The sequence below is a fragment of the Lissotriton helveticus genome, chromosome 1_1, assembly GCF_964261635.1.
Source record: "Lissotriton helveticus chromosome 1_1, aLisHel1.1, whole genome shotgun sequence".
NCBI classification, from domain to species: Eukaryota; Metazoa; Chordata; class Amphibia; order Caudata; family Salamandridae; genus Lissotriton; species Lissotriton helveticus.
This window is the reverse complement of record NC_136057.1, coordinates 427,596,467-427,611,078: the sequence shown is the minus strand read 5'-3', so window position 1 is coordinate 427,611,078 and position 14,612 is coordinate 427,596,467.

The following is a 14,612-nucleotide window of genomic DNA, read 5'->3' as shown; positions in this document are numbered from 1 at the left end:
AGATAGGATGATTGTCTTAGAGCGAAATGGTGGTTTGATACCCCAACCAAATGCCCCTAAAGCAGGAATAATAATACACCAGGTGCCTGATGACCAATCAACCACTACAAATGGACGGGTTCACCTACCTCCCTCAACCCAGGGTATTTCTCTTGTAGCCGGGCTAAACCATAAAGATGAAGAACCTGTAACTGCTGCCGTAAAACTGTTTAGTGGACCAATAAATCAGGAGAAAGGGACCCCGTCTACCACTGTGCCCATTTGCCCGACTGTCTCCCCATACATACATATAGAATCCCCTCAAGAGAGAGAGTCATTCCAATTCATACCTGAGGCCTTACCTCTGGTTTTAGTCTTGGCCAATGTTCCCCTTTTGGGTCCTGGCCAAGTGGAAACGACGGCCTCCTTAATTGATAAAGCTTTGTATTGGCTGACCAATAATATGAGGATGTCTCCCAGGGGTAAACAGCAACTAGCCAGGGAAATTATAATGGCTAGAAGGGTGTCATGGCTTGGTGAACACAAGAAAAAATGTAAGGGCGACTGCATAGCCATGAATTTTTTGAGTCCTCAGGTGTTAACGAATGTCCTGGCCAATTTATTCCCTCCCCAACTAAGGGACTCTGTAATAATCCCACTAACCCTAGAATTATTTTATGATAGGAGTTGGTGTGTAATGAATTCCAGTAGATCTAGGCCAAAACGTCTGTATACACCCAGAGCATTTGTGAGGGCAACCCCACTTATGGTGGGTGGAATCAGCCTGAGGAATCGGTTTGGGGCCCTGACTGACATGGAGGAATGTGATTGACTGCAGGGCATCATTAATAACTCTCAGGGAAATATACAATTGAACAGTAGAGTGTATGATCCTATGGACCAGAGCAAGGTAGTTACTAGTCAAGATCCTACACCACCGATAAAACCATTGGAAAAATTGCAAGTGAATGTTCTGCCTGCCCATATCAATGACTACCCGCTAGTACTTGGTATGAACCCTAATAGGGAGAGTGTTTTTTCTTTAATAGGTAGTACTGTGACAGAGATCCAATCACCAAAGATCTCCAATATAGAGCAATCACTAGAGATAGAGTGTAACACCCCAAGAGCAGAGTATTCTTCGGATACATCTACTACATCTCAAAATAAGGAAGGGTTGTCCCTCCTCACATGGAATCTTGCGGGAATTGGTAATAAGGTATTATCTCCCGAATGGTGTAGGTTCATCGACCAGTAAGATATTAACCTTTTCCAGGAATCTTGGTCAATAGTTCCAGTCTTTCGTTTGGGGTTTCTCAATTTTTATGTCCCTGCATCAAAAAAAAGTTCGGCCAACAGATGGCCTGGTAATCTGGGTCCGCCAGAACCTACGATGCAAGGCGCAGCAAATTAGCTCCACAACGAATGACATTTTGGCAGTTAGACTTGAATGGACAAATGGCTATAGGGTGGCTGTTTTTAATGTATACGCCAGGGGGACACAAGGGGGTAACACATCCGAGGTTATAGCTGCTCTTGACTCCCAGTTAGAGGCTCTCCCTGAGCAGATAGCCTCTGTAGTGGGTGGTGATTTTAATGCAACTTTTGAACCACTTGGCCAAGAGGACCAGATACTCACTGCAGATCAGGAATATAGATGGTGAATTCCCCAACTTGAAGTACCCACTGTAAAGAGATGGTCAGCTGTAGCCATACAACTAAAGGCCATGTGCCTAGAAAGAGGGCTTAGAGCAGCCAACGGGAGAACCTCCTCCAATCGGCAAGGAGAAAATACATTCGACAATGGCAGGTATAGCAGTCGTATAGATTACGTGTTGGTGGATATAAGATTATGGCACTGTCTAGTAGATATGGCCATCAAACCTAGGCTGGAAAGTGACCATAATCCCCTTTGTTTGACATTTCAGGCACAAGAGGGGGTTAGGGATGACACCCCAGGAAGAGGGATGAACACACTAGACATTGTCGCCACCAATAATATGCGCCATGTCAAATGGGGTAAATTCATTAAGAACCCTGAGAAATTGGAGGCGCTTAAAATTGAGGTTGTTAGTGAATTGGCCCTCCTTATTTTGCAAACCAGTAGTTCGGATTTCTCCCAAATCATGCTAGAGTCACACGCCCATCTTTTTTCCAAACTTAGATCCTTCTTTACGAAGGCTATAAGTTTGGACAGAGGATGTAAAAAGCTGCATATGACTAGGTGGTATAATAATACATGTAAATTGGCCTGCCAGAACCTGAGTGTGGAATTAAGATCAAAGAATCAGTCTAGAGTGAGAGAAGTAAGGGATTTATATAGACACGCACAGGGAGATGCCAAAAGACAGTGGGACGAGGATAGGTGGCGAGATTTGAAATTGGCTTGTGAAGCAAAGGACTCCAAGCAATTCTGGAGCGTTATCAAATGGGGCAGGGGAGGACTAGCAGAACCACCCCAAAATCATGTTGCAAAATCACAGTGGCTGGATATTTTTAAACCACAATATGCTTGTAGCCAGGTAGATGAAGAGTGCCCGTTACCCCCCACCATTTTTTATCAAAGCGAGCTCTTCACCATTAAAGATGTTAGCACAGCATTAGATTGTGTGACAGGGGGCAGAGCTCCAGGGATGGATGGCATCCCTGCTGATGTCTTTTTAAGTGATAGACCGTCCTGGTATCAATATTTTGTATTACTAGCTAACTCGGTGGCAAGGGGTGCTCCGATTCCATCTTCATGGAAAGAAGATGAAATAATTCAGTTTTTTTAAAAAGGTGATAAATCCCTCCCAAGTAACTATAGACCCATCAGTCTTATAGACTCAGCTCAAAAACTTATAGGTCGATTAGTCCAAAATAAAATACAAACATGGGTTGAGGAACATAGTATCTTATCCCCATTTCAAGCCGGTTTTTGTCCTTGCACTAGTTCGATTGATCAAGTCTTTTATTTCATTGCACTTTATTGGAGGAATGTTGTTTTAACTAAAGGGACACTTTATGCAGTCTTTGTTGACTTGAAATCGGCTTTCGATTTAGTCCCCCGTCCTAAGCTCTGGAAAGTTCTTGCTGAATTGGGGATGTCCCCAGAGCTACTGACCTTCCTCGTCCGCTTACATGAGAACAACTTTGCGAGAATTAGATGGAGGGCACAGGGTGAGGTAACCGATTCATTCCCCGTCGAGCGAGGTGTTCTGCAGGGGTGTGTCTTTGCCCCCACGCTTTTCTCATTATATATAAACGGTATAGTGGACCACCTTTGTAACTCCCCCACAGACGCTCCTGTTCTGGCTGGGGCTCGTGTACCCGTACTCATGTTCGCGGACGACACGCTGATTGTCTCTCGGACTCCAAGTCGGCTGCAGAAGGCTGTTAATGCCTTTGGGGAATTTTGCCAACTGCGTGGACTTTAGATCAACACCTCAAAAACCAAGTTCATGTCCTTAAATCAGCGAAAAACTTTTAAAGGTAAAATTTACCTCAATGAGATACCTTTAGAGCAAGTGGAGGCCTTCACCTATCTAGGAATCTTACTCCAGAGTAATATGGGTTGGAAAGGTCACACAGACATGGCTATTTTAAAATTCCACCAACTTGCAGGTGCCCTATCTTCTAAACATAAATCCTCCCTCACAAAGTCAATAACCCCTGCCTTGCAGATTTATAATATGAAAGTATTAAGTGCTACCTTGTATGGATCAGAGCTATGGGGATTTACAAACCTGAGCCAACTAGCAAAATCGGAGAAAAAGTTTTTACGTAGTCTTGTTGGCGTTCCTCAAAGCACACCCACAGCTCCGCTTCTACTTGATCTTTGTAGGAAAAATGTGGTGGATAGCGAGGCTACGGCCATTGTTGTACTGGAGACAAATTTGGACCACTCCTGAATTAACCCATTACGCCCATGCATTGAAGGATGTGATTACGGCAGATCGCTTCCATGTAATTAAGTGGCTTAAAGAGCTAAGGATACTTCTGAAACAGATGGAACTCAGCCAGCTATGGGAAGAACCTGACACATTAACTTTCCCATCTAAAACACAATTAAAAGAAAAATTTTGGGAAATGGTCTGGGTTACATCTCTTAGAGGCAGTACTAATACCAACCTAACTGGCCGTTTTCTAGATCATAAATCAAGACCTCTCTGCGAGGCGTATTGGGATACTATAGAGAGTCCTCTAGACCGCAAATTGTATTTTCAATTCAGGATAGGGACCATCCCGGTAAAAGCTTTTAGCCATAAATGGGCACCATCAAGGGACGATAAATGCCGTAATTGTTCAAATTTGTTCGAGACAATAGCACATTTATTTTTTGTATGCCCCCTTTATGTTGCCCCTCGCTGTAAATGGCTAAAACCCATCTGTGTTAATCTGGGTACCCGGAGGCACATTGAAGCTTTAAGGATAATAGAGTCAGATTGTTCACCCTGTATAGCGGTTGCCGTAGCCAAATTTTTAAAGTGGGCTTGGATTATTCAAACTTGCACTTTTCTAGCCACATGATGCCAGCTAGCAAAATATATGATGTTCCTAAAGATGGTTCTACTTTTTGTAAGAATTTTTTTATCTGATTTTAATTGCTTGTTAAAAAACCTGCTTTGTAACGACAGCAACCAAGGAATTTAATAACTTTTTAATATGTGTATTGTCATGTCCTATTTATCGTGTTTTGTGTTGTGATGTAATGTTTGTTGCTTTTATGACATTCTGTCGAATAAAGTTTTATGAAAACATAAATATATATATATATATATATATATATGTATATATATATATATATATAAACATATTTTAAAGGACTTTTAGAGTTTATTTTTCAGAGATTTTAATGAATATTTTGAACTTTTGAAACGCCTTTTAACAATGTTTAATGCTTGATTAGAAGGACATTCCCTTCTTAGTATGTCGTTAGGTCGGATGAGTAGTGGGTGTTATGTTTTGTAAGGTGCCCCGATATAGGCTTGAGTAGTCACCTAACCCTTCACCTACATTTACCGTACCATTGCACTACATAACGAGTTTTGGTATTCACCTTTTACCTAGTTAAATGCTACATAAATGTCGTTTGGCTTTAGCCGAAAACTAGCCTCATTAATTATGCATGAGATTCTCAGAATCACAGATGGATTACCATCTTCTGCATAATAACTATGTGTAAGGGTTATCCCTTCTGTCATCCTCGGCCTTCATGACACAGGCAGAATCACCTGAGGGTACCTTTTGGGTATATACCCCATATCTTTGCCAGGGCAGGCAGAGGAGAAAAACTTCTATGCTGACACACTGACTCGGGACGCTTAGGTGCTTGCATGCAGACACTCCAGCACACAGTGGTTTGACATCCCTTGCGGGTTGTCCATTTCAGGACCAAGACGGGTCCTTCATTCTCTCGCACCAGGTAATGGGGTTGGCCTCATCCTGAGGGGATTCTACACCCTAGGATACATACATGCTAGGTATACTTAGGTACATCTAGTTAGGGTTGCATCGCAGGAGTACGCATTATTACCTACATGTGTGTATATACTTGCATGTATTCATTGTCTTTGCAATATGGTACAAATCTACCATCCATTTACTCTGTTGGTGCTTATAATCATTTTGAGCTGTTTCTGTCTTATGTTTGTTTCAGCACACCTATTTTGCACTAGAATGACACAGGCTCAATAAATACTTATTGAAAAGTCCCCTGCGTATATTCTGTTTATCTCTCCGAGACAAAGTGAGCACGAGTGACTGAGTAAAAAGTACTGTACTGTTTCTATTATCCCTGATGGGACAGGGTTGTCATGTTCGATAGTTGCCAGGAACTATTCTCTACTTGGTAAGAGGAGTTTACTTTGGCACTGTGAGCTATCTGGTATACAGGCAAACAAATCAGTGGGTGTACCTGGAATCAGACTGGACAACAATGTAGATTTTTCTAGTTATTATGACGGAAAGTCTTAAGTTTATTAAAGACACGGAGGCTCCTATTATGCATTCTTATCTTGCATGTATTATTACAGCAGCCAAGATAAGTGAAAACCACAGTTCCCAGAGGGCCAGGCGACAACTGGGCCATGGGAACGAGAAAAAACGATAATACAGTAGCCAATCACAACAATGAACACAGATAAGAGACCACACTGACTGCGCAGCTTCCTCTTTTCGCTGACGAGCTGGTCAGATAACATTTGAAAACAAAGGAAAAATGGCCATAACTAAAGAAAGCGCCAAAGTCCAGGAGCAGACATCTTGAACCACAGGGAGCCAAGGCGAAAGTCCAACGTGAGCATCTGAAGAGGGTGCCGGGAGAGCCGGAGGAGAAGTCCATGAGGTTGAAGAACGTAGTCGCTGGAGAGATGACCTCCTATGATGAAGCAGGTGGCAAGGCTGGATTCGCTGCAGGGAGGGAGAACACATGTTAGAAGTGTAGAGGTGGGATAATACTCGCCTCCGTGTCTTTATTAAAATTAAGACTTTCCGTCATAATAACTAGGAAAATCTACATTTTATGGCAAGACCGGAGGCTCCTATTATGCTTGTTCAAAGCATATCAATAACATCAGAAGCAACAGTATGAATAGGCTTGCAATAGAACATACAGAAAACACTGTTATTGGACCAATCGGCTGATCTCAGGATGTCCTCCAAGCGGGAGCCAGACCAAAAGGCCTTAGAGGCCATGGCTCCCCTGGCCGAATGCGCTCCGAAAACGGAGACGTCAATACCGGCAAGAGACATAACCCAATGGACCCACCTGGCGAGGGTAGGAGAAGAGACAGGAAGGTGGGGTTTTCGGAAGGAGATAAGCAGTTGGGAACAAGAGGGCGCTCTGAGATCAGCGTTCTTTTGTTCATACACCTTCAAGCACTGACCCACACACAGTTGGGGTTGGGCAGGAAAATAAGGATAAAAAACAGAAACTAAATTTGTCTTTGTTCTTCTGCGAATCTGGAACAACACACCTGTAGGAGAAAAATTGACGCGAAGAAACATCTAAACCACAGGCGCCCCCAACCCGACAGGCTGGCATCGGATTCTAATACAAGATATGGGGCTGTGGCGAAGATAGTGCGTCCGTTCCACGCATCTAAATGGTCTATCCATCATTGAAGCTCGGTGCGGGACTCGGGGTCTAGGGCGACGAGATCTGCGTAGGCAAGGACCTGGCGAAGGTGCCTGATTTTTAGACATTGAATAGCACGATAGTGGAGGGGACCTGGGAATATGGCCTGTATGGAGGAGGAAAGAAGGCCGACGATCCTGACCAGAGACCTGAGGGACAGAAGAGACAGCTGAAGGACTGAAGCAATCTCCGCTTTGATTCTGGAAACTTTGGAAAGGGGCAGGCGGAGAGATGCGGCCACTGAATCCACAAGGAAACCCAGGAACTCCATGTTCTGAGACGGAGTCAGAGACAATTTCTCGACTTTGACGAGAAATCCCAGGTCTAGGAGAAGAGACTGAGTCATCTGTAAATCTGACAGAAGACATTGTCTGTCGGAATTCAGGATCAGAATGTCGTCCAAGTAGATGATAAGTCTGATCCCGAGAGAACGAAGAAAGGCAACCACTGGCTTCAAAAGTTTTGTAAAGCACTATGGTGCGGAAGAGAGACCAAAGGGAAGAGAGGTGAAACAGTAGGTCACTCCTGACCACTGAAATTGAAGGAACTTCCAATGGGACTGGTGAATAGGCACTGTAAGGTAGGCGTCCTGAAGGTCCAAATGAACCATCCAATCTTTTGGGCAAAGAGTGTCCCGTAAATGAAGAATCGTCTCCATTTTGAAGTGATGGTATACCACAAATTGGTTGAACCACTTCAGGTTGATAACTGGACGCAGTTTCTTGTTTTTCTTTTGGATCAGAAAAATGGTGCTTAGAAAGCCGGAAGAGTCGAAGGGAAAAATCCGTATGGCCTGTTTCAGAAGTAACGAATTGATCTCGTTTGAGATTAGAGCGGCCATATGGGAGGAGAAGACGAGAGGAGGAGGGAAAGAGGTTTGGAGAGACGGAGAAGAGAGTTCTATAAGATAGCCCTGAACAGTGTTTAGAACCCAGGGGTCTGAACTTATGGTGTGCCACTTTGCCAGAAACAGTTTTAGACGGCCCCCTACAGGAGGGGAAGAAGAAGGGCTTATCTTGCTGGTTGGAGTTAGAGTTATGGTAGTTTTTCTGTCCTCTACCTCGGAAGCCACGGCCTCGTTGCGGGTAGAACTGGAGCTTGTAGTCCTGTGTGTTATTGTAGGAACCACTGGAGGCTTGCTTATAGGGACGGCCGGAAGAGCGACCCCTGCCTCGTCCGGCCCGTCCAAAAACACGAGGGGCAAAGACCTTTTTGATGGACTGTTGTGCCTTGTCCAGTGAGGCAAAGGTAGAAACGAACCTGCTGAGGTCACGGACCAGGTTGTCGCCAAAGAGGAGACCATTAGCTTTGGAGACGGGATCCATGGGAGCGAGATTAGCGAGTTTGGGATCCAACTTGATCAGGAGGCCCTTGCGTCTTTCGTGCGTAATGGCCGAGTTGGCGTTACCTAGGAGACAGAAAGCCTGTTGAGCCCACATAGATATTTCCTCCGCAGAGAGTTCGGAACCTTCCAGGCGGGCGGATTCCGCCATGTCAAAAATACGGGCCAGCGGACCCACAATATCCAACACTTTGTCCTGGCACGTGGACCATGCCTTGTCTACCCCTCTACGGGGGTCCTTGCCAAATTTGGAAAAGAAAGTGAGGAGGGGCTGATCAATGGAAGGGACTTAGGTGATTTTATCAGGCAAGGCGGGCTTAGGACATTCAGATTTTAGTCTAGACCGCACCGCGGTCTCCAGTGGAAGGCGCAAACGGGCTGAAATATACTCACCAACATGATGAGAGGGGATCCATTCGGTGGAATTGGGGTGACGAATGGAGGAAGGGTCGAACATGGGGAGACCCTCAGAATCATAAACTGGTTCAAACGTAAAGGAATCAGACTTGGGTATTTTGGGAGGGGGGGAAGGGGGGTCAACAACATCAAAAATGTCGAACAAATCATCAGCGTCAGCCATATCATCGTCTGTGCCCAAGACGGTGGAAATAACCAATTTTTTAATTGGTTACTCTGCGTGCTTTGTTTTTTGCTTTTTCTTGCCCTCGGAACCAACAAACCCCTCCTTATTAGGAGGCCTGGGAGGCACCAAGTCCTCAGTCATATGCGAGAAAGACTCGCCAATCAAAAGTGCGCTTTTTTAGGAACATGCACAGAAGCAGAGTGGTCCACCTTACGTTTTCTGCTATCCCCTGCAGATTGGGCCAGAGCCTTGGACATCAGACTGAGCATAGAATTTTCCATGGTTTTAGACATGCGTTTCAATGACAGTTCTACTGCATGCTCTACACAATTATCAATAAATCTGTTCAAATCTTGTTTAAATGACCCATTGTCCTCTTTTGAAGGGACTTCCTCAGAGGAACTATCACGTTCCATATTTGAAGTGGGAAAACACGAACACTGGCAGGCAGGGGATAATGAAGAGTCAAGGAGAGCACTGGGGGCGTGTACAGGGCGGGCCAAGCTCAAGAGGAATGCTGACGAGAGGCAGGCAAGAGCGGAGCACGAAGGCAGGCTGGGACGGGAGCTCCGTGAAAAGCAGACCGTAAAGGAAACCTGAGAGGAAGGTAGGAAGAGGGGCGAACACAGCGCGAGAAGGCAGCGCCGGGAGAAACCACCGGACCGGGAAGAGAGGGGGGGGGGCAGAGGGGAGGCCGTGCACGGCCGAGGACAAATAAACAAAGCAGCGCGTGAAGCGCAAACCGGCAAAGCGCACCACAGCACGATACAGGGAAAAACGCTGCAAGTACAATTTGTGTTAAAACAAGCACGAGTAATACATATTAAAATACAATAGTGCAAACTGAGAGCAAAGATAAGAGAACACTTATCTGACTGCGAGCAGCAAAAGAAGAGGAAGCTGCGCAGTCAGTGTGGTCTCTTATCTGTGCTCATTGTTGTGATTGGCTACTGTATTATCGTTTTTTCTCGTTCCCATGGCCCAGTTGTCGCCTGGCCCTCTGGGAACTGTGGTTTTCACTTATCTTGGCTGCTGTAATAATAAATGCAAGATAAGAATGCATAATAGGAGCCTCTGGTCTTGCCATAAAATTCCACAGTTTATGTTGTCTAAATGCGCAAATTGAATATAGATATATACAGGAACTACACAGCAGAAGGAGAGGTGGATTTTTGAGGGAATGTGCTAAAAGAGTTGACCGAGATTCATACATTTGAGCGTGAATGGATTTCTAGAAGAGACGAAATTTAGGAAGAGAACATATATGAAATTTCGAGGGAAACAGAGAGGGAGAAGAGAAGGACAAAATAAGAATAAACAATGGTAAATATAGAAAGAGAATGACAGAAAGACATCTGTGTGAGAGAAAGACAGGCAACAAATGAAATAAGAGACACACAATGAAGTTGAGACCGGGACTTAAGCACAGATGTTGGGGACAGAGGTAGCGCAGGGGAAAGAATGAGAGACTAGTTTAATTGAGAGAGAGGAAATGGTAGTTAAATAATATGAGGTAAAGGTATAGATGAAAGCTAAGCATGGAAAAGATGGAAGCGAGAAATAAATGCAATATAGATAATTTGTCATAGGATGTACTGGTACATTGCAATTCAATTTTTCAACATGTCTGTGTCCTGGGACTCTCCCCTTCACAAGTGATTGCTCCTTATGAGCACTTTTAAGCATGTGCATCAAGTCCCTCCACAATGCTGAGAAGAGTTCCGCCCCTACAAGGTAGATATAATAAATACTGTTCAGCTTTACTTTGCGTTTGAAAAAATCATAGAAATGTAAGTCTCTTACCTCTGTGAAGATAAATTAAATGTTCTTTTAAATGGGACAATTGAATGGGTGTGGGATGTTTAAATACAGGTAGGTTGTATCTGTTAGCAGCCAGGGCTGGATTGGCTATGGCGCATTTTGGTGTCCTGGCAGGTCAGGCTGCTGTGGGGTCAGGTTTTGCTGCTGGTGACCAGCTTGCCACCTTCCTACTGGCAGAGCTTCTAAATAAACAATGCAAAAACAAATGGTTTTAACAAGTGCTTTAAGTGTGCTTTGAAGGTACTTAAACATGGCAGGTGTCAGAGTGATTATTTGGGGGTCCCCTCACCATACGTTTGCAAAGGGGGGCTAAGGCTTCGTAACGTCACTGACTTGCAGACCTATAATTACGCAATTACTTGCAGGAGCTCCCCAAAATGTGTTACAATTTGTTCTTTGAATTGTGCACGGTTTTGACCATTGGTACAGGCACAAGGAGCTTAACAATGCAAGAATTTCCATGCCCAAAGGGAGCAAAGTGTCTGGGTGAATATCTGTATGGAAATAGGTAAATGCACGTGGAAACACTAATCCCTGTGTGTTATTTCTCACTGAGTTGCAACCACGGCAAATTGCCCAGGCCTCAGAATTGCGGTTGAAGACTGTACAGGTAACTCCAGCGAGTGGAGAGAGTTTCCAGACCGAAAGTTAACTTACTCATTACTCATAAGATGTAGGCAAGCCCTACCAAGAGTGTTTTCAACATGGTTTTGACCAATGTTATTCCCGTCAGAAATTAAAAATGCTCCATTTACTACTGAATGTCTTTGTGGGGAACCTACAAACCCTCCCTTGGCATTTGTTTTTAATCCCATCAAGATATATTTTTTACTTCCTTAATTTATTTCAAGTATTCAGCTGCATGTTTAAAAAAAGTGTTGTAAATTTGGCCAACTTCTGATTTTGATAGTCGGAGGTGCCTTATTTGAGCTGGTGGTTGCAGGTGGGACCCAGCGGTACTCATGTTTGGGAATCAGCACTTATTTTTACTCAGCAAACGTTGATGCAGAGCAATAGAGAGAAAACACAAAAGGAGGAAATAAGAGAAAGACGAAAAAACTGTGACAAAAAGAGACAGCATGTGTAGGAAGGTAGATCCCTGACTATGGTTGCCCCCAACTTTTTGCCTGGTGTTTTGCTGGTTTTCTGACTTAGTTGACCTGGGGCCCTGCTATTCAGGGCCCCAGGCCTACTGCTCTCTCTGTAAAATGGATTCCATGTACCTTAGGTACATATCTAAATTGGATACTGAGTCACCTTATCAGTCCCTGTACAGTGTACCTTAGGTACCCAGGGCATAGGTGTACCCAGGGCCTACCAGGGGCTGCAGCATGTATTATGCCACCCCTGGCTGGCCATCCAAATCTGACACAACTGGCTGCACGACAGCTGGGGCAAGGTGGTGTACTCACCCTTTGCTTTAGATATAGTATACCTATATCTAACCCTAAAATGGACACACAGATCTCCTATCAGTCACTCCTATGGCAGGCCTTAACAATCCTGAAGGCAGAGTGCTTGGAATCGTGTGAGATGGTGCTCTGGCATGAGCTGAGCCTGTCTGCGGCTTTCGGGATCTATCCCTTAGCCGTTTCCATGATATCGCATACCATATACTCTTAAGTGCATTATAATCCTCGCGGTTATATGCCAACTCTGGTATCGCTTTATCAAAACATGTCGAGTAAGGTGTCATACGAATTGGAATACTAACCCCTCGCCAATTCTGGCGACGGGGTTAGCATTCCACCCTTCTAGAGGGACACGACATGTATGTAACCCCTAACCCCGGTTAAAGTCAAACAGAGCCTCAGCTCCACAAAATGGATGCTGCCACCGAGACACAAGTCTGCCCTCCTGCTGCTGGGAGTCCTCCCAGAGCAGGAGATAAGGACAAAGGGTTTCCTGCCAGGCCCTGGGCTAGGTAACTTCGGCACTTCGGTGTCCCAGCATAGCCTCACTATCCTAGGGTCAGGATCCACTGTCGTTTTCTTCCTACCAGGTCGGGTTCGCCCGTGAACACTAACTTTGCCTTTACTAGCTTCCATAGACTTTGTCCCGCATCCCGCGTGAGAGTGCACACTCTGCACCCGAGTCCCCTAGGTCTCCTAGAAGTAATCTAACGATTCCCTAGTCAAGTCCTAGCGATTCCAAAGCCTATTAGTACTGTACTTACCTGCTAGTAATTTCGCATTCCACTTTTAAAGTATATGGTTTTTCGTGCCCCTCGGGCATTTGTGTATAACGTGCTAACTTAAGTATTTTCGTAAGAGTTTTGTTGTGTGCCTAGCACCCTGTCCTCATAAAGAGTACAGGGTTGTTGTGATTCTAATAAATACACTGTTTATTTTCATAACACTTGTGTGGTGTCCTTTCACTGGGTGTTCAAGGGGTAATGTGATGGTAAAACAGCTGGCTTAACACGCCCTCTAGAGTCTTAGCCTTAGACTGCTCGTATCCATGCTACTAGGATAGCTGGTCTATAAGGTTGACTTACAACCAATCATCAATAAGGGTTGTTTGGACTGATATATAGTGATCACTAGAATAGTGAACACTGCACATCAGGCCAACTTCTCACATTGGTGGCAGCGGTGGGATTTGAGCTTGCTGTTGTTTTACCACACATGCCCTAAGAATATCTTGTGAAAGATCACATGAGTACTAAAGGTACATATAACTTAGCTTAGAATACTCTGAGTTCTACTGAACCAGCTGTTGTAGCTCCTAGGGCCTAGCACACCCTAAACTACAACTCTAGCAAGGGATCAGTAGGCAAACATATAGTGTAGGTAAGTGCACCACTTACACCTCACTAGAAAAGCATGTCTACCCAGGGAGATTCTACTGAGACTCCCCTGGTCAGTGTTGACCCTCCACAGGTCACTTCAAGATATGCAGCTCTCAGTTTTCAGGAGATGAGACAGATCTGTGTCTCCAGGAAACTGAAGCAGGGGTCTAACCCCACCATTCCCTTTCTGATAGGTCTCTTAGAGACATATGATGCCAGAAAGCTTTCTCAGTTACATGAGAACATGCCAGCCTTGGAAGGAACCTCTGGGGATCCAGACCTCCCCAACACTGCTACTGCAGTTGAGGAGGAGGAGGATCAGGAGGAACTCTCTGGGGATGAGGTAGACAAAGGTCTTGAGGTAGTCAGAAGGCTAACTAGGACCAACTTAGACTTACTTGGGCTAGGATCTGGGGGACCCCCAGTACTAACCCGAAGTGGGCCTAACCTTGGAGTTAGGAGAGATAGATCTCTTTCTAGGGACTCCATTAGATCTCTGCACTCTAATGCCTCTTCTCAGGGGAGAAGGAACTCTCCCCAGAGGAGATTGACTTCCCCTCAGAGGAGAGAGCATGAAGCAAGGATGAGACAAGCTAGACTGAGGATTGAAAGGGAAGAACTTGCCCTGGCCAAAGAAAAGCTTGCATTTGCTAGAGAGCAGAAGATGAGTGGGTTAGCTCCCACTGGTGGCAGCAATCTCCCCAGAGATAGAGAGAAGGGTTTAGATACTAAACACCTGACTAAGATAGTGCCCCCCTTTAAACAAGGGGATGACATCCAGAAATGGATGGCTGCTTTGGAGAGGGCCTGCACTGTGCAGTGCATTCCCCAGAGTCAGTGGGCAGCTATACTATGGCTCTCCTTTGATGGTAAAGGTAGAGATAAGCTCCTCACTACAAGAGTGGAGGATGCTAACAATTACCAGGTCCTGAAAAATGCACTGGTTGATGGGTTTGGCTTAACCACTGAGCAGTACAGG